At 39.4% G+C, this 20,446-nt stretch overlaps 1 protein-coding gene across 4 annotated transcripts in view; it reads right to left on the bottom strand.

The window, feature by feature from the left end:
* Positions 1 to 20,446, bottom strand: part of SLC9A9 (solute carrier family 9 member A9) — a 651,239-nt gene that overhangs the window by 364,668 nt on the left and 266,125 nt on the right. The window lies entirely within an intron of this gene.

Below are 20,446 nucleotides of genomic sequence, written 5' to 3'. Positions count from 1 at the left end.
CCCCATGGACTGTACAGTCCATGGAATCCTCCAGGCCAGAATACTGGAGTGGGTAGCCTTTCCCTTCTCCAGGGAATCTTCCCAACCCAGGGATCAGACATTGCAGGAGGATTCTTTACCAGCTGAACCACAAGGGAAGCCCAGGAATACTGGAGTGGGTAGTCTATCCCTTCTCCAGGGAATTTTCCTGACCCAGAAATCGAACTGGGGTCTCCTGCATTGCAGGTGGATTCTTTACCAACTGAGCTAGCAACAATTCTCCAAAGTCATGTATTTAACCTTTCCACTCTGTATTGCTAATTTACAGCATGGTGGATTAACCACTGCTTTCAAATTTCACTGTGAAGGGAGCAGGGTTATTGCCAGACCCTCTGGGTTTGACAGTAACTTTTGCTACCCTAGAGGCAGTGATTTAATTAAGTACAATAGCTTACAGGACTGGTGTCCTTACAGTGAATTTGCTGGGGATGGCGGGTGGGGGATGTAGGGGTAGGGATAAGAGGCCGTGCATGGCACACACAACACCATGGTTACATATGACACCCTGGGGAGTCACTGATGCTTTTCTTTGCCTTTGTCGCCTCACTTGTAAAAAAGGGATGATAATTACATTAGTTTACCTTACTTATCTTAGGGTTGTCATAAGAATCATATTGTACAATAGATGTAGGAAGACTTCGTGAATGGTGAAGTGTAATTATCACAAAAAGAATCCTCTAAATCAGCTGTCTGATGGATGACATGTAGCTAGACTAGGCTTCTCACTGTTTCCACTCAAGAGGACCTAAGTGTTCTGCTAGAATTTGGAGCCAGTGCCATGGTGTGAGCAAAACTCCAGCTAAAAGACCAGGTGTTCTAATTCCAGGTTCTCAAGCCCAGAGGCCTGCAAAGCACACCTTTATTGAGCCTGCTATCTAGCTGTCATTTAAAGTCATCCAGAAGGAAGGCCGGTTCTGCATATTTTGAAAAGCGGCTGAACTCGATGGAAGGTGTCCATGTGTTTGCACAAAAGCACTGTTCCCCCTGCAGACTTTTCTGGGGGATCTGCAGATTCTTCTGGCAGAATCCCCACTGGTTTCAAGACCCTCCCCCGACATCCCCACTGCTCCCACATTCATCCCCACCCCCAGCATCCCAGAACCTCTATTACCATCCCTCTGACCCCTCACCTTGCCCTGACTAAGACTTGAGGCCCTGCTGGGGAAATTTTCTGGAGAACTTCTCCTTTATTACATTTCCAACCTATAGAAAACAGTTTTCTCATGTTCTCTTTCTTATTTATTTAAAAAATTTTCCACAATACCTTTCTTCAATTTTTAAAAACTTATTACTCCTGCAGGTTTTATTTGTCCTTAATGCTATCATATAAAAAAATTAAATTTGCTGTTGTATTATTTGATGTTTCAAAGTGGCTAAGAGTTGGGGAGGCCTGTTGGACAAGCTTGCTTTGAAAACTCACTGGTTTACTCATTATGAGACCAGCAGCACGTAGCCGGCCCCGCAGCCACAGGCCTCCTTCCTGTGCGTGCCCCTGATCCTGCTAGAGGCCCTGGCTCAGACCCAAGGGCTCTAGGTCAACACCTCTCAAGATCACAACGGTGAGATCTTAGCTACAGTCTGCCCCTTGAGAAGTTTTTCTTGGTGACGAAAGCACCAGGTCAGTTGTTCCAAACATTCATTAGCTCCCTTTAAAGGGAATTTAAGCAATTTTTTTATCCTTTAGAAATTCTTAATACTTAAGTACATTAACTTTAACTCTATTTAATACTAGCATTTGTGTGCCTTTTAATTAATATTTCATTCATTTTTAATGGCTTAATAAATCCTTTTAAAAGGCTAAAGGAAATATAGGCACAGGTGGGGCAATTCTGCATGTAGTCTAAAGTAAGAGAGCCTAACCTCTTTTTTCCTGGCTGAATATAACCGATGCTTAGCTCTGTAATATTGTGTAAATTACTTAATCTTTCTGTATAATAGGGATGGTAAGAGTACCTGGCTTTCTCCAAAGAAGTCCCTTTCACAGTTTAAGATGGTTCCCTTCTTTAGCTCTCTCCCCAAGGACCATTTAAGATGCAGTCCTACTAAAAATCGAGCATGTGAAATAGCATTTCTAAGACTTGAGGCTGAGAATGCTTGTGACCGCACGTGAGCTTAAGGGTTTTAAAGCCAAGAGTTTTCTTCCATATTTTATGAGCAGAAACCTATGTGCAGCTCTTGTAAGTCATTAAACATAATTGGCTATCTTTCATGGAAACTGTTGGTCTTATCACTGCAAGGGTGGGAAAGAATACTCACATCAGGTCTATACATTTCTACCCTGTATAAGGTGCATTTGTCTCCTGGGACTGGAAGTATACACACGTGTGCGTGCTCAGTTGTGTCCTAGTCTTTGTGACCCCAGGGACTGTAGCCCACCAGGCTCCTCTGTCCATGGGATTTCCCAGACAAGAATACTGGAGTGGGCTTCCATTCCCATCTCCAGGGGATCTTCCCAACCCAGGGATAAAACCTGTGTCTCCTGCTTTGGCAGGCAAATTCTTCACCACTGAGCCACCTGAGAAGCCCAAAGAAGTATATATGTCTCTCATTAATCAACAAATCAATATTGACTTGCAACCACAGGAGTCAACTTTGAATGGTCTTCATTCACTACTTACAAGTGATCACATCTGAGATGCGAGAAGGACCATCTAAAGTACACAAGAACCAAACATCCTTGGTTGCCGTGGCAGCCATCCTTTGAGCCATCCTTGACCCTTGGTACCGACACGCTTGTGTAGTCCCCTCTCACACCGTACCAACACTGGTCTGTGTGATCAATAGAAGAGATAATCCCCTCTCATGCTGTACCAATGCTGGTCTGTGTGATCAATAGAAGTGATAGTACATCCTGTCTGAGATTAGATTTAAACAGTTACCACGGCCTCCATTTTGGTTGCTTTTTCTTTCTCTCGCATGCATTATGTCATAATCTTTCAGTCTTTCTCTTAGATTGCTCTATCAAGGGGAAGTTAAGTCATGACCAGCCCTATGGAGGAGAACGTGTGGCGTGGAAGTTAAACAGCTATGTGAGTGAGCTTTAAGTGGATCTTTTAGTCCTAGTTGAGTCCTCAGAGACTTCTGTGCTGGCCAACAGCTTAACTGCAAAGTCATGAAACCTTGAACCAGAGCGTCTCAGTGGACCCTCAGGGACAGTGAGATGAATGTTTGCCATATCAAGCAACAAAGTTGTTGGGTAATTTGCTACCCAGCAATGGATAATTGATAGCTACTTAAGGTCTAACTTGGTTTCACATCAGACCATCAGGAAACAACTTTAAAGAACTATTATATAATAGCAGTGGCTTTATTTAGTTAGGGATTACTGCTTTACTTTCAGCTTTTGTAGTTGGCAGATTTTTAAAAGGTCAATTTGAAGGATAATTTTGTGTCTTTCATAAGACTACAGTCAAGAACATTGTCTATTATGTCACCCTATGCCATACTTTTCACATTTCAGTAACAATACTGGCAGATAATTTGTGTATTTTCTTTAGCTGGCTTGGAGAACTGTGTAAACTGACATACTTCCCTTTTCACTTTGTTGCCAGGAGGCTCTGAACAAAGTTTAGTGCCAAATTAAGCATCTAAATATGGGCTCCCCAGGTGGTGCGGTGGTAAAGAATCCTCCTGCCAATGCAGGAGATGCAGGTTTGATCCCTGGGTAGGGAAGATACCCTGGAGAAGGGAATGGCAACCCACTCCAGTATTCTTGCCTGGGAAATCCCACAGACAGATAAGCCTGGTGAGCTACAGTCCTTGGGGTCGCAAAAAGTCGGACATGACTAAGCATGCATGCACTAAGTATCTAATTGGTGCCAGATACTCATCTTCTTGTTTAAGAGATGTCTTATCTTTTACTTATTACCCTTTTTGAAAGTAAATGTTCCTTAGTCCCACAAACTAACTCAAGTCCTTTGTGGATATAATTAAGGCTAATTCAAGATACTATGAGTTTGTTGAGTAATCGTTAGGTGCAAAGCAGGGTAGCAGGCCCTAGAAATACAAAGCTGAACAAGACAAGAGGTAAAGCTTCCTTTTAAGGAGCTCAAAATCTAGTATTGGACAATTACACGGAGAGCCAGTCATAAAACCAGCTGACAGTCCTGTTCATCGCAGGGTGAATAAGGCAGGATGAAAGTGTTAGGGAGAGAAAAATGATCCCTGACTTGGGACAAAACCAAAACTGGACCCAACGAAGAGGGAGAGGCTGGCACTACTACTCAGGGAAAACAAGAATCATCTAGGATTTCCCTCGTGGTCCAGTGGCCTATGCAGGGGGCATGAATTTGATCCCTGGTCCAGGAGATTCCACACGCTGAGGAGGCAACTAAGGCTCTGAGCTGCCATCACTGAGCCCAGGCCCTTTAGCCTGAGCTCCATCACAAGAGAAACCACTGCTTTGAGGAGCTTGAGCATCACAACTGGAGAGTAACCCCCATGCCTCACAGCTGGAGAGTCGCGCCCGCTCACCACTAGACAAAGCCTGTGCACAGCAATGAAGACCCAGGGCGGCCAAAAATAAATAAATCAATAAAAGAATTATTTAAACAAGAGTCATCTTGGTTATGGTGAGAAGCTTAGTGTGGCTCAAGTAGGGGTGAAATGAAAGTGGAGGTGTATGGGGTACAAGCGAAAACAAGTAATATGCTTCTGACTACCTGGGAACACAGTTTACAGGGAAGAGATGGCAACACAATAAAGGCCATTTTTTCCACATGAGTGCTGATCAAATTAATAAATAGCTAACCTAGAAGGGAATAATAAAGCTATTTAATAACAGTTTACAGCACTCCCACTCAGCTGTAATAATGCTGAATTCTTGCACAACTAGAAAGAAAGAATAATTTAAAATTAGAAACATGTCCAATTCTTATTAATTATCCACAGATTCTGTCACGTTTCCAAAAAGGGGCCTGCTGGTTGAAACAAGAGTTAGAGAGAATTCTGGAGGCCTTGCTTCCAGTAAAACCACGAAACCTCACAAAGATACAAATGCACCAATACAAAGCAAAAATGAAAGCCTTTTCTGCTCTTTTCTGTTGGTCTAATCCACATTGGAACCCACTGTGTTTACATTTATTACAATCAGTAGTATGTTTTCTTTACAAGACCTCGGATTACTCCCCCAAATAAATATGCTTCCCTTAGACTGAGTCAAAAGAGCAGATTGTCATCCTGACCTTAGTGAGTCAAAGTGCCTAAATGCTAAAGCATTCACCAACTAACCAGATTAATCAGCCCTTTGCATATTTATTAGGAGCTGAATGGTAAGTTATTTGATGGCACTCCACAAATTTTTGTACTTCTTTAGACCAGAAGCTACAAGCTTAGGTCCCAGCAAGGTCATAACGTAAAGGACCTAGCTGTCTGTGGAAATGAGGGCCAGGGATGAGAACTCCCTGTTTTCAGTTGTGGCACAGGCATGCTTTTCTGGTTATTTTTAATTGTCTGTAAGAGACACTGAAAATCTTAACCATTATGTAAAATTGGCTAATTTTTAAATGTTAGAAATGAAAACAAAATTTTGAACACTGTGTGGACTGAACAAAATGTGTCTATGGACTGAACAAAACCCATAACACATGGGTTATGACCAGTAGAACATATGTTTGTAACTTCAGGGTTAGGAAATCATATTAGCAGATGTTATCTTTGGCACATATTAAGAAATTGTTCAGAAACCACTTTTAAGACGTGCATTTGTTTTCAATGACTTTATGACATCGCCTAGTGCTGACAGGAGGACACAGCAGTGTTAAGGAAGTTAAGTGTCCTCAGAAAGTTGTTAATAGGTGGTTCATGCATCCAGCAGAATGAAACTTATATAGAGTCCCTTCCTGTATTAGTGCATATAAGTTTATACGTGAATTATAACAGCTTCTTGAACTCATGGCTGAATGCAAAATAAAAAAATGGAAATTTCCAAGAGTAAGAAACAAAAGGAAAACTGAACACAAGAATAAGCCCCACTTGATGCCACTAAAAAAAAAACAACAAAACAAAACCCTCACCAAAGACAAATTTGTGTGCTTCATTTAACTGACCTGAAAGAGAATTCAAACCAATATCCTTCACTTTTCATTCTAACTTTGTTTAATAAAAAGACTTAAAAATATATACATAGTTTAGAAAGAGCAACCACTGTGAAGGAGAAGCAGGAAAAAAAATTAAAAAGGGGGAACTTGAACCAAAAGAAACAGAAACAGCAGCACAGTCCGAAATATCCTCTTAAACAGCTACATTTAAAATAATTAATAATACATTAATATATGCAACATAATGAAAATACATAGCCAATTTTAAAAAGAAACAAACCAAAATCTACAAAGTAAATGCTAACTGCTCAGTCATTTCCTACTCTTTGTGACACCACTGACTGTAACCCACCAGACTCCTCTGTCCATGGGATTTTCTAGGCAAGAATACTGGAGAGGGTTGCCATTTCCTTCTCCAGGGGATCTTCCTGACCCAGGGACTGAACCCAGGTCTTCCCCAATGCAGGCAGATTCGATACTGTCTGAGCCACTATGGCTAGGTCGCTTCAGTCATGTCTGACTCTGTGCAACCCCATAGACGGCAGCCCACTAGGTTCCTCTGTCCCTGGGATTCTCCAGGCAAGAATACTGGCAAAACTCAGCTGATACAGTTCAAAATAGAATTAGAGAACAGGATCTGAGTCAATCATTCAAATAATATAAAAAGGGAAAAAAATAAATAATAAGACAAAATAATAAGACACATGCAGAATAAACTGAAAAGATCCAACAGATATCTAATAACAGTTTTAAAAGAAAGAAAAGAGACAAGGGAGAGACTACATTATAGGAGATTTTTTATAAAATTGGATAATCATATTAAGTTCTGAGTGGAATAAACTAAAATTAATGCACACATTCAGAAAACTAAGATCATGGCATCTGGTCCCATTACTTCATGGCAAATAAATGGGGAAACACTGGAAACAGTGAGAGACCTTATTTTGGGGGGCTCCAAAATCACTGCAGATGCTGATTGCAGCCATGAAATTAAAAGACGCTTGCTCCTTGGAAGAAAAGCTATGACCAACCTAGAGAGCATATTAAAAAGCAGAGACATTACTTTGCTAACAAAGGTCCATCTAGTCAAAGCTATGATTTTTCCAGTAGTCGTGTATGGATGTGAGAGTTGGACTATAAAGAAAGCTGAGGGCCGAAGAACTAATGCTTTTGAACTGTGGTGTTGGAGAAGACTCTTGAGAGTCCTTTGGACAGCAAGGAGATCAAACCAGTCAATCTTAAAGGAAATTGATCCTGAATATTCATTGAAAGGACTGATGCTGAAGCTGAAACTCCAATACTTTGGCCACCTGATGGGAAGAACTGACTCACTGGAAAAGCCCCTGATGCTGGGAAAGATTGAAGGCAGGAGGAGAAAGGGACGACAGAGAATGAGATGGTTGGATGGCATCACTGACTCGATGGACATGAGTTTGAGCAAGCTCTGGGCGTTGGTGATGGACAGGGAAGCTTGGCATGCTGCAGTCCATGGAGTTGCAAAGAATCAGACATGACTGAGCGACTGAACTGTACTGAATGCACACTTAGATATGCTGTAGTGAAACGGCACAATTACAATACATAGAAAGAAAACCAAAATCAACCAGAGAGAAAAGACAGGTTAGCTTTAAAAATGATAATGGTTGCAGAGTATATTTTTAATCAATAGCAACAAAGTTCAAAATAGAGTTTTCTAATATGTCCAAAGTTCTGAGGGAAAATATTTGTCAACTTTGAATTTTATGGCTAGATAAACTATACTTCAAAAGTGAGAACAAAGTAAAGAAAAATTTAAGCCAAAGACTAATAATTTACTGGTAAATTACCACTACTGAGATAATTTACCAAAAATCTCATGCCTTTAGTAAAATAATCATTACATGAAAAGTTTTAGAAAAAAGAAAGCTGGACACAGAAGAAAGAGCAGGTTTGTGAAGCAATGTTAATTAAAGAAACTATTAAATATAAGATAAACCAAAATAAACATTAATTGTAACAACAATAATTATTTGGTTAAAAATGAGGTGGAATTAAAATAATAATTAATCACATGAATGATGGAAGGAGTAAGAAGAGTTAAAGCATTTTCATTTTTGGGGTGTTATCTAGGATGTTGCTAGAGATATTTATTTGTTTTGGACTTTGTTAATTACAGATGCTATGTGAACTATATATTTAAAATTTAAGGATAACGACAAAGGCAACAAAAGAAACTGAAATGAGTCACTTCACACAGTAGAATAAAAATATAAAAGAGACACAGGTCATTTAATAATCCAAATGAAAGCAGAAAAGGAGAAAATAGGAAGTATTGAAAAGTGTTTACATCAAAAGTACAAAGTAAGGTATATGTGTACGTGCACCTGTGTGGACAAACAGAGATGAAAATGACATGCTCTATTAGCCTATTTCACCATGTAGATATATATGTATATTTTGTATGTAATAATATGTAGTAAACTGTATATCACATAATGTGTAATATATGTATTATATATTACATTAATATTATACATATAATTCTCACATGAGTACAAAGATACACACACACAAATATTTTAATTTTGTAATGGCAAAAAGATGGCAACAACTTAAAGGTCCTTTAATAGGAAAATACAAAAATTTTAATATATTTATATCATGAACTATTACTGAGTAGTTAATATGAGTAGATTATACCTAGAATTATGAATATGGATAAATCATAAAAAAAAGATGATGGCAAGTGGAAAGAGCAAGTTTTAAGAGAATAACATAGCAGACATCATGATTAGCCACTCAAGAGTTAACAGTCCCCCTCTTTCCCAGTGACTTTTTCTAAGGAAGTTGAGAAGCTAAAATATTCGATACTTTGCCTTCTCTGGCAGCAAAAGGTATATCAGCTCTAGCAAATGAGATGAATGAAATTCTCTCTGGGTGTTTTTTCTTTCCTAAATAAAATGACAAGGGTTAGAAAGAAAAAGGTTTTGAGTGTGCCTTTCCTCTTTGTTCCCCCTGGAATATGAACTGAGGTTTCACAGACAACTAGCCAGCAGGTGAAGAGTTCCCCAGGGACGGTGCAGAGTATGACACATAACGTCACTATCCTCTCTGATGATGCCACTGAGCCACTGGATCAGAACAGGACCCCTTTTCCTTAGATTTCTTGTTTTGTGAGACAAATAACACTCAACTCTTTAGTATCCTATAGCATATTTTTCTGTTACTTGCTGCTGAACACAACCTAATTGAAATAAATAAGTACAGTAAAATACTATTTTTGTAAATTTTTACATAAAATGTACAGAAATGTGTTATATAATGTATACAGATACATACAGACATAGGACATAATTAAGAGATGGTTGAGAAGGACAAGCAATGACTTTAGGGTAGCAGCTACCTTCAGCGAGAAGGGAAATGGGGAAGGAAGAGAACTGGAAGGAAAAGGACTAAATAGTAGTTATATTTTTTATTCCTTAAAAAAGAGTCTTAAGGTAAAATCAATCTTGGAAAAATATCTGAGTAACGGGTACATTTTTTTCTGTATACGTCTATGTAGTTGAATTACTTTAAATATTTTTCTCTAAAACAAATGTGAAATCATGCCAGTTTTCTAGTAATCTATGATGGAACATGTTCTGTTATGTCTGTTGTATGTGGTGTTATATAACTTCCTTATCCAACCTATTTCCACACTCCCATGAGTTAAAGTAAGGATGAAGATAAGTCTATTTTCAATCAATCTGTTCAGGTTCCGATTTGCTCCAACTGTAGTAAATGACCTAAGAGAACAGATATCTGGGAAACTTTTATGCTGCGACCGACTGGGTAAATAAAAATTGTGGAGAGTGTTCCAAGAAGTAAGAAAGCATGATGACTGGCAGCTGGAGTCAGTGTAAGCAAAAATATAGGATAAGCACAAGCCTGAAGAAATCTCAGATCATGGGCCAATTTGCTATAGGGCAAGCCAGCTTAGAATCAATATTTTTTCAATTACATTTAAACACTGTTTCACAATCTAGTATTTGGACAGTAAGTTAGCAGTGTTGTAGTTATTAATTTTTAACAAAATTTTGGCTGTATGAAATATGTATTCTCATAGGGAAAAAATGAAAAAAAAATTCAGAGTGCAGAGGGTATAAAATAAAAAGTGAAAGACTCCCTCTCCAGGCTCTTAATTCACACTCCCAGAAGTACTATTAATATTTCTTCTGCTTCTAGAACTTTTATGCATGGATTAGTAAATATATAACTCTCATTTTTTAGAATAAATATGAAATAATATCATATGTATTATTCAGTAAATTGCTTTTTAACTTAAAGTAATATATTGAATATCTTCCAAATTAGCTCATATATAACTATCTCATTCTTTTGGACAGTGGCAAATATTCTATGAAGTTATCACATCTATTAAAGCAATTGTATATTGGTAGACATTTAGGTTTTTTAATTATTTGTTTTTACAAATAATGTTGTATAAGTATCCTCTTTTCCCTACAGATATGCCACTTTTATCATATCCAAAATTCCTACAAATGTTTGTGTGGATTTTTCTAACTCTAGGCTTCCATAAAGCTGCCAGCTTTTTCCTTCACACCACCAAACATTGATGGCTAGAGTCTCATAATACATTTAGTATCTGGTAGAACTTATACCTGAGTGTTACCCAGGACTTTCAGAATTTTCCTTGAATGTTTATTTTTCCAGATAAGATTTAGCGTCATTCTACTAAGTTTAGTCTGTTTCTCTGAGCAGTCAGCCATTATCACACACTCCACCTGTAGGGGATTTACTGAGGAAACTGAGGCAGGGAGCTTCTGGACTGGGGACAGTAGGCACAGAGGAGGAAGAGTGGGATACAGAACCGAATAGAGGTGGGGTAAATAGAAGCCATATGATAAACTGTGAGAGCCCTTAGATCCTTTACCATGAGGTACTCCCAGCATGATGGTAATCTACTTATACCTCTGATTAGAGGGACTATTGGAGAAGGCAGTGGCAGCCCACTCAGTACTCTTGCCTGGAAAATCCCATGGACAGAGGAGCCTGGTGGGCTGCAGTCCATGGGGTCGCTAAGTGTCAGACACGACCGAGCAACTTCACTTTCACTTTTCACTTTCATGCATTGGAGAAGGAAATGACAAGCCACTCCAGTGTTCTTGCCTGGAGAATCCCAGGGACGGCGGAGCCTGGTGGGCTGCTGTCAATGGGGTCGCACAGGGTCGGACACGACTGAAGTGACTTAGCAGCAGCAGAGGGACTATTTGTAGATGCTCACTAATTCACAGGTACTTAGATTTGGAGCTGCCCCCAAATAAAGGCCAGATTCCCAATTACCCTACAATAAGACACCAGTTGACAGTCTAGACTTGTTTCTAGCCCATATCCTGGGCCTTAATCTTCCAAAACCTATTATTAGTATTCTGAGGCAAGTGAAAATATTGCATTCATGAAACAAGAATAGGACCCTAGAAAAAGAAACAACCAAAAACAAGAAAGGGCTTTTAGAAAGAAAAATTCAAGAGCCAAAATGAAAATTCCAAAATTAGAGCATAAAGTTGAGCAAATCTCTTTGGATAAATGCAAGTGGAGAGAGTCCTAAAAGAGTATGCTTAAACAGGTTTTGATGCTTCAGAGAAGAAGGCCAAATTCTTGTAAAGTACAGCTTGGATAGAACCAAAAGGAAAGGTGAGGCAGGCTTGTTGAGTCAGTGGGATGGAAGTCAGTTTACAGGGGTTAAGGAGGGCTTTGAGAAAGTAGAGTAGTACAAACCATGTGCTCGTGTTGGTGTTGCAAGGAAGAGGAAAAATACATTCATAGTAAAAGTACATAGAGACAAGCAAAAGTACTGCTCAAGGAAGGGGAAATAAGGGCATAGCTTAAAGAAAATAATAAAGGAGATGATACAGAATGAGTGATAAACAAAATAGAGGAAGATATGAGCTTAGAGATAAAGTCTTAAAATGGACACAAAGGGATGAGAATCCAAGTGAAGACAGTTACTCTAGCAAGCAGGGTGGTTTATCTGATACTAACGAAAAGATTAAGAAGACTTTGGGATTGACATGGGGTCGCAAAGAGTCGGACACGACTGAGCAACTGAACTGAACTGAACACTATTGGTACTATGTATAAAATAACTAATGGGAACCTACTGTGTAGCACAGCGAACTCTACTCAGAGCTTTGTGGTGACCTAAATGGGAAGACAATCCAAAAAAGAGGGGATGTATGTATATATACAAAGCTTCCCAGGCGGTGCAGTGGTAAAGAATCTGTCTGCCAACGAAGGAGACAGGAGAGACGCTGGTTAGGTCCCTGGGTTGGGAAGATCCCCTAGAGGAGACACGGCAACCCTCTCCAGTATCCTTGTCTGGAAAATCCCAAGGACAGAGGAGCCTGGCAGGCTACAGTCCATGGGGTTGCAAAGAGTTGAACATAACTGAGAACACCCATATGCATATGTATAGCTGATTCACTTTGCTGTACAGCAGAAACAAACACAACATTATAAACCAACTATACTCCAAAATTCTTTTTTAAAAAGGTATTGCCAATTTCAAAGAGCAGGGAAAAAAATTTAATAAAAAGAAAGTTAGGAAAGATGGTATGTTAAAGTCTGGTTGATTGTGTAAAAGTCAACTTATAAGCAATGACTTGGGTATTACTATAAGTCAATTCCTGAAGAAATTCAGAAGGAGGGGGAAAGAATCAGAGGCTTAAGGAGCATAGAATAGATCTGGAACATGTTAAATGGTAGAACACTTGGGGCTCAGGATGAATCACTCTCTGAATCCTCATAAGAGACAGATACTTGCAGCGAAACTTTAATGGGACCCAATAAAGGTGACTGGACATAGTTCACAAGAAATTTGTTACATAAGATAGTTCAGTCAAAGGAATGAATTGCTGAAAATAATAATCAAAAACACATGTTTTTAGCCACAAATAGGTAACCTGGGTGCTCCTTCAGCTTATTTTTATCATGTTTTGTTTTTAAATATTTTTGTCAATTTCCAGAATATTTTTTCTTTTTCCTTAAGTTTTCAGTATCTATTTTTATCATTATTATTGTACCTATTTGTAATAGAAAAATTTAGCAAAACACACACACTCACAAATAAAGCTAATGGCCAACAATAGACGACTGGTTAAACATTCTCAAACACTAAGTATGGTATAATATCATTTCTGAATAAGGTATATATGTATATGTTTTGCATCTATATGAGAAAAGAAATGGTATATTTACAATAGTGGTTGTCTCTAAGTAGGTTGGATCATGGTGGGGGTTCTGATGCATATCTTTTTGTTTCTCTGCAATTTATGATCTGTATCTACGGTACATAAATTATTTTTATCTATAGATGAAAAGAAATAAAAACACAAAAAAGGAAAAGTACTAAAGTCTTTTAGACTGCCTTTTAGGTACTTTCCTTTAATTTATAAAATTGGAGTTAATTCTTAGTCAAGTGTTATCTACTCAGCGTGAGGCCTGTTCTGTGGTTTCCTTATATACTGCCTCATGCCTTTTATACAAAAAGCTATAAAGTCATGATAGACTGAAGGGAAATATTCTTTTTCCTTTTTTTACCCTCAATCCATTAAAAACTTTTTCAAACAATTATGGCAGGCATAACCCCCAACTATTGAATTTTTAGGTTCTTTTTCAATGTAATATATATATTTTAACATTTAGTTCCCCCGTATTCTGGGAGATGGGGTGGTGTGGGAGTGAAGAAAGGTGGAAGAAACAGCAAAAAATAAAAAGAAATAATCAGAGGAGAACAAAGGACTGTAAAACTGATCTAGGGCACTTCAAAAATCAAGCTGCTACAATAAAAAAAAAAGGAATATTCATTTATGGAAAAATATTGTATTCAAAAGATCAGCTTATTTCTAGCCAGTTGGTCTTTAAAGTAGTTTTAAATTGGATCCTGTCTTGCAAGATGACAAGGAAGTGTCCTAGGGCTGGGAGCATAAGTAAATACTGACTGGGTTGATTCAGAGTGGATCTGGGTTGGAAAAAGCAAGAGGTTAAGGACAACAATATTACAGAGGTCGACATGAACCAGTTGGAGATAAGCAGGGAATACTTTTAAGTGAAAGCTTCCAGTTGATCATCAGTGTTGCATGCCGGCTAAGTTGCTAGTCGTGTTCTACTCTTTGCCATCCTAAGGACTGTAGACCACCAGGCTCCTCTGTCTATGGGATTCTCCAGGCAAAAATACTGGAGTGGTTGCCGTGCCGTGCCCTCCTCCAGGGGATCTTTTTGACCCAGGGATTGAACCTTAGTCTGTCTCCTGTATTAGCAGTCTGGTTCTCTACCACTAGCACCACATGGGAAGCCCATCAATGTTAGAAGTATCTAAAAGACAGGTAATGAGTGCTGGACTCCACCCCAAACAGCATCCCAGCCTGCCCCATGTGGGGTGCATCGCTGCAGAGTTACACTGGCATTCTCTCTAGGCACAGATAGTGATGGCCACTGGTAGCGCAAGTTTGAAGAGAGGTGGGTAGCACTGTGTATAGCAGCATAGCTATTAAACTTTGCATTTTCAGCCTGTTTCAAGGTCTCAAACCCTGAACCCTCGTGAATATGCATGAGTGCAGTGCAGTTAGACAGAATATTGGCTGCAAGGTAGAAGCAAATCCTATGCAATCCTATTGCCTTCAGACAGTCTCTCTCACTCATGGGCTAATCTTATATAAATGAGCAAGGATCTGGCCTGGCTTGCAATCACACTGACCTTCAGGGTGGAGCCCTTGTACTCTGACAGGTTTGCAAGAGAAACCCCGGGGTTAGGATGCCAGATTGCCAGTACAGAAGCAGAATTGAAAACAGAGGTAAATAATTGTTTCTTTGAGGCGATTTCAAGGTTCTCCAACAGAACTGTCTGTTTATCAAACCTCCATTTCATAGTATCCTTTTGTTTATAGAAAAGCAGACCAAAATACCTACAACTAGTCTGAGCAAATTTTAAATGACATGCACAGGAATCCCCAGCTAATTTGCACCTAGTTATAGTTTCATACATGCCTGAGGGCAAACTCCATGACACTTCTCGCTGAAATATTCTAGCCTGCCACTTAGAGAGGAACACTAATTTCAATTTGAATATTATATGTAAACAAAAGGAGCTTCTTTAATAGCAACTTACTTAAAGAACTGCCTTAGAAACCTAAAGCACTTTAAGAAAGCTAAATCAGACCAATATGGACTTTTTTTTCCCCCTAATGTAGGAAAAAAAAGAAAGGAAAAAACTCAGCAGGGGCTGAAATATGTGACAAACAATTTGGAAGCCGCTGTGCTGATTGCGATAGTCTCCCAATAACATACTGCTTGTATTTTCTTCTCAGTTTGATTCCTTGACTCCAGGAAGTATTGAAAAGATACAAAACATTTTCTTATGGCAAGGTGCTTTTACTGTGATCAATTACCTTCTGTACCTCCTTCTGTAAGCTCTGCTGTGGTTAGTCACAGGATTGATGTCTAAGAAGGAAGAGGGGCCAGGGCCCTGAGATGCCTGTCTTTTTCTTTTTTCTCTTCTTTTCAAAATGCACCTTCAAATTGAAAAGTGTGTAAAAGGAATTCCAAATATCAATAGCAATGATTAATTTTCTGGCAGTTATGGATAATAAGTTACTAACAAGAAAATTAAATATAGAACCGTAAAGAACTTATGAAAGTTACTGTAATTTTAATATGTTTGAAGCCTTGGCAACCAGTCTTCAGAGTATATTAAAACCTCTCAAATTTTGCAATTAAATCTTATGACCACAAGATCTACCACAAATATTTATTAAGTGCTACTAGGTGGTATTAAGTTGTAGTAAACTCAGTATTTCTGGTGATTTTATGTACGTTTTTTAAAGTGTCATCTGGAATTTGCTTTTGTGTAAGGTGTGATAGTAGAGTTGTAATATTTTCTTCCTGTCTTTTCATAATTAGCCAGCAAATGTCCCAACTTCATCTTCTTCATTTTTCACTGAATTGTTACTTTAAACATATGACACTTGTGCATGCATGTCCACAGATACATCCGTTTATTTCTGGGTGTTCTATTTTGTTTATTTGACCTATCTGTCCCTGTACTAGGCTTCCCTGGTGGCTCAGAGGTTAAAGCATCTGGCTCCAATGCAGGAGACTCGGGTTCGATCCCTGGGTCGGAAAGATCCCCTGGAGAAGGAAACGGTAACCCACTCCAGTATTCTTGCCTGGAGAATCCGGTGAACTGAAGTGAAGTCGCTCAGTCGTGTCCGACTCTTTGCGACCCCATGGACTGGAGAATCTGGTTCTGTATTGCAATAATTATAACTGTATCATCTCATAATGCTTCATTTTTCAGGACTACTTTAGATATTATTGAAACTCATTTATTCTCCTATATAACTCATTTATTCTCCAGTTTTAGAAAAAGATTGCTTTTGAGAACTGCACTACATTTTAAACTTAATTTGGGGAGAATTAACATTTTTAATAATGAATTTTCCTATGTAATAGTGTTTCTCTCTCCTCTTCAGATTTTATAATTCTCCTCCTATAGTTTCTGAGTACTACCTCTGCTTATGTTTTCCATTGCCCATTGGCTCTAGGGCAGCATCCAATAGTTTGAATGAGTCTGGGTTATTCCTTTGTTTCCTTTGGGGGAGTCTTCAACGAGCCATGTGATGAGTACACCATCTCTGAGGGTTAAGCCTAGTGTTTCCAAGGCTCAGTTTCTGTCTGAACAAGTCTTTTTACTTGTGGTAAGCTTGTATCAATTTCTGATTCCCTTCTACCCAACCACCACTCTTGCTGCGCATCATTTGGTAAGCTATATATTTAGTCCTTTGATCAGTCTTTCTGGCTCTCAATCATTTCTTACTCTCTTTTCTAATGAGCCACAAAGCGTATTTAGAGATCCTTTAGCTTAGGAGAAAGCAGACTATGCAGAGCTCTCTTCTGATTCCAGGCACTTTAATTCATAGACCTCCAACAGACAACAGGAGGACAATCTTACTGACTGCCTAATAAAATCAGGAGAAACTGCTCTCTGAATGTGTTATGACTGGATCATGTCTTTGCTCACATGGCATGTAATAGAGATCCAGGACGATTTAAGGTGGTTTCCTCTTTTTTGGGTCTCTTTATTAGTATAGGAAAAATAAAAACCATAGTTAGGACATTGAAGATGTTTCACTCTCATAATGGGTGGTAGAACTATCAATTCAGATTCCACATTTATGGGATCCTTTTATGTGTCAGGTGGGGTACTTGTTGTGCTCTCAGATACTACCTAATTTTATGACAGTCTCAGGTTTTCAAAAGGCAGCTGAGAACCCAGATATCTGAAATTAAAAAAAAAAATGGCTATGAAAGCTTAAGTTCATGTATCAGTATTAAAACAACCACAGGAAGTAAGTCAGAGCCAATAATAATGGTAAAATAAATGCAGCAGGCAGTATTGTTGAGTTTTTATTATATATTGGATGCTATAAATAATTTATTATCATTGTCATTACAACAATTGCATGGCGTATGTAAAACTATACAAAAAAAAGATCTTAATTAACCTGATTACCACAATGGTGTGATCACTCACCTAGGGCCAGACATCCTGGAGAGTGAAGTCAAGTGGGCCTTAGGAAGCATTGCTATGAACAAAGCTAGTGGAGGTGATAGAACTTCAGCTGAGCTATTTTAAATCCTAAAAGATGATGCTGTTAAAGTGCTGCACTCAATATGCCAGCAAATTTCAGAAACTCAGCAGTGGCCACAAGATTGGAAAAGGAATCTTGTATTTGTATACATCCCACTTGCATTTATTCAATCATTCCAGTCCCAAAGAAAGGCAATGCCAAAGAGTGTTCAAACTATTGCATTATTGCACTTATCTCACATGCTAACAAAGTAATGCTCAAAATTCTCCAAGCTGGGCTTCCACAGTACATGAACCAAGAATCTCCAGATGTTTAAGCTGGAATTAGAAAAGGCAGAGGAACCAGAGATCAAATTGCCAACATTTGTTGGAGCATAGAGAAAGCAAGAGAATTCCAGAGAAACATCTACTTCTGCTTCATAGACTACGCTAAAGCTTTTGACTATGTGGATCACAACAAACTATGGAAAATTCTTAAAGAGATAGGAATACCGGACCTCCTTGCCTGCCTCCTGAGAAATCTGTATGCAGGTCAAGAAACAACAGTTATAACCAGACATGGAACAGTGCACTGGTTCCAAATTGGGAAAGGAGTACGTCAAGGCTATATATTGTCATGCTGCTTATTTAACTTAAATGCAGAGTACATCATGTGAAATGTCAGGCTGGATGAATCACAAGCTGGAATCAAGACTGCTGGGAGAAATATCAATAACTTCAGATATGCAGATGACACCAAGCTTATGGCAGAAAGCAAAGAGGAACTAACGAGCCTCTTGATGAAAGTGAAAGAGGAGCGTGAAAAAGCTGGCTTAAAACTTAACATTCAAAAAATAAAGGTCATGGCATCTCGTTCCATCAGTTTAGTTCAGTTCAGTTCAGTTCAGTCATCAGTCGTGTCCAGCCATTTGCGACCCCATGAATTGCAGCACACCAGGCCTCCCTGTCCATCACCATCTCCCAGAGTTCACTCAAACTCACGTCCATCAAGTCGGTGATGCCATCCAGCCATCTCATCCTCTGTCGTTCCCTTCTCCTCTTGCCCTCAATCCCTCCCAGCATCAGTCTTTTCCAATGAGTCAACTCTTCTCATGAGGTGGCCAAAGTACTGGAGTTTCAGCTTTAGCATCATTCCTTCCAAAGAACATCCAGGGCTGATCTCCTTTAGAATGGACTGGTTGGATCTCCTTGTTGGTCCCATCACTTCATGGCAAATAAGATGGGGAAACAGTGACAGACTTTATTTTCTTGGGCACCAAAATCACTGTAGATGGTGTCTGCAGCCATGAAATTAAAAGACACTTGCTCTTTGGAAGAAAAGCTATGACTAACCTAGATAGCATATTGAAAAGCAGAGACATTACTTTGCTGACAAAGATCCATCTAGTCAAAGCTATGGTTTTTCCAGTAGTCACGTATGCATGTGAGAGTTGGACCGTAAAGAAAGCTGAGTGCCAAACAATCGATGCTTTTGAACTATGGCATTGGAGAAGACTCTTGAGAGTCCCCTGGACTGCAAGGAGATCTAACCAGTCAGTCCTAAAGGAAATCAATCCTGAATATTCATTGGAAGGATTGATACTGAAGCTCCAATACTTTGACTACCTGATGCGAGGAACTGACTCACTGGAAAAGATCCTGATGCTGTGAAAGGTTGAAGGCAGGAGGAGAAGGGGATGACAGAGGGTGAGATGGTTGGATGGTATCACCAACTTGATGGACATGAGTTTGAGCAAGCTCCAGGAGTTGGTGATGGACAGGGAAGCCTAGCAGTCCACAGGGTCACAAATAGCTGGACACGGCTGAGCAACTGAACTGACTGGTGTAAAATTAGCCTCATTCCATAGAGGAGGAAAACATCTCAGAGAGATTAGGTACTGGACTGACAAAAGCTAACCACTAGAATGGTTGGGGGAAGAGTGTTAACACTGACCATTTTTTTGAAATCCCACTTGGGGATTCTCAAGATTCCTAAAATCAATAAAGCATAGAGCTTGCTTTCTGTGGTTGATTGACCAGCCTTGGGTCAAGACAGCTAATGCATCAGGAGTGTTGGGGATGTCAGGTGTGGAGGTGGGGCAGAGAAGCCCTTTGGAAGAGACTGTAAAAATTATCTGGGGCCAGTGGCTTTCCATTACAGGTAGGGGTAGAACATGAATGTAGTCAAAGGGACAAATGGAGTTGCTGGAGTCTCAGGGTCCAATGTACAATCCCAGGTTTGGAAAGTCTGGTAGATATAGATAGATATAGAGACCTTACAAGGGCTCAGAGACAGTACCAAATCCATGTGCCTGTTTCCTAATTCTGTCATCAGAAACCAAAGGTGGTTTCTGATGGTGAGAGAGTGCCTGCCTCAGGACCAAGCTAGGACAATAAACGGAGCTCACCATTCTTCTCTACTCAGGCTTCCATAGTGGCTCAGATGGTAAAGAATCTGCCTGTAATTCAGGAGACCTGGGTTCCATCCCTGGGTTGGGAAGATCCCCTGGAGAAGCGAATGGCAACCCTCCCCAGTATAATGGCCTGGATAATCCATGGACAGAAGGGCCTGGCAGGCTATAGTACATAGGGTTGCAAAGAGTTGAAAACGACTCAGTGACTAACACACCATTCCTCTCAGCCTCCTTAGATGCATAGCAAACAAGTCACTTTTTGCTTGCTCGTGGAAAGACCCTCATGAGCTTTCCAATAAAGGTTTACTCCTACCTAATATTTAGGTTGGTGAAAAAGTAATTGCGGTTTT

The sequence above is a fragment of the Ovis canadensis genome, chromosome 1, assembly GCF_042477335.2.
Source record: "Ovis canadensis isolate MfBH-ARS-UI-01 breed Bighorn chromosome 1, ARS-UI_OviCan_v2, whole genome shotgun sequence".
NCBI classification, from domain to species: Eukaryota; Metazoa; Chordata; class Mammalia; order Artiodactyla; family Bovidae; genus Ovis; species Ovis canadensis.
Note: the sequence above shows the minus strand (reverse complement) of the source record. Positions and strands in the feature narration are given on the sequence as shown.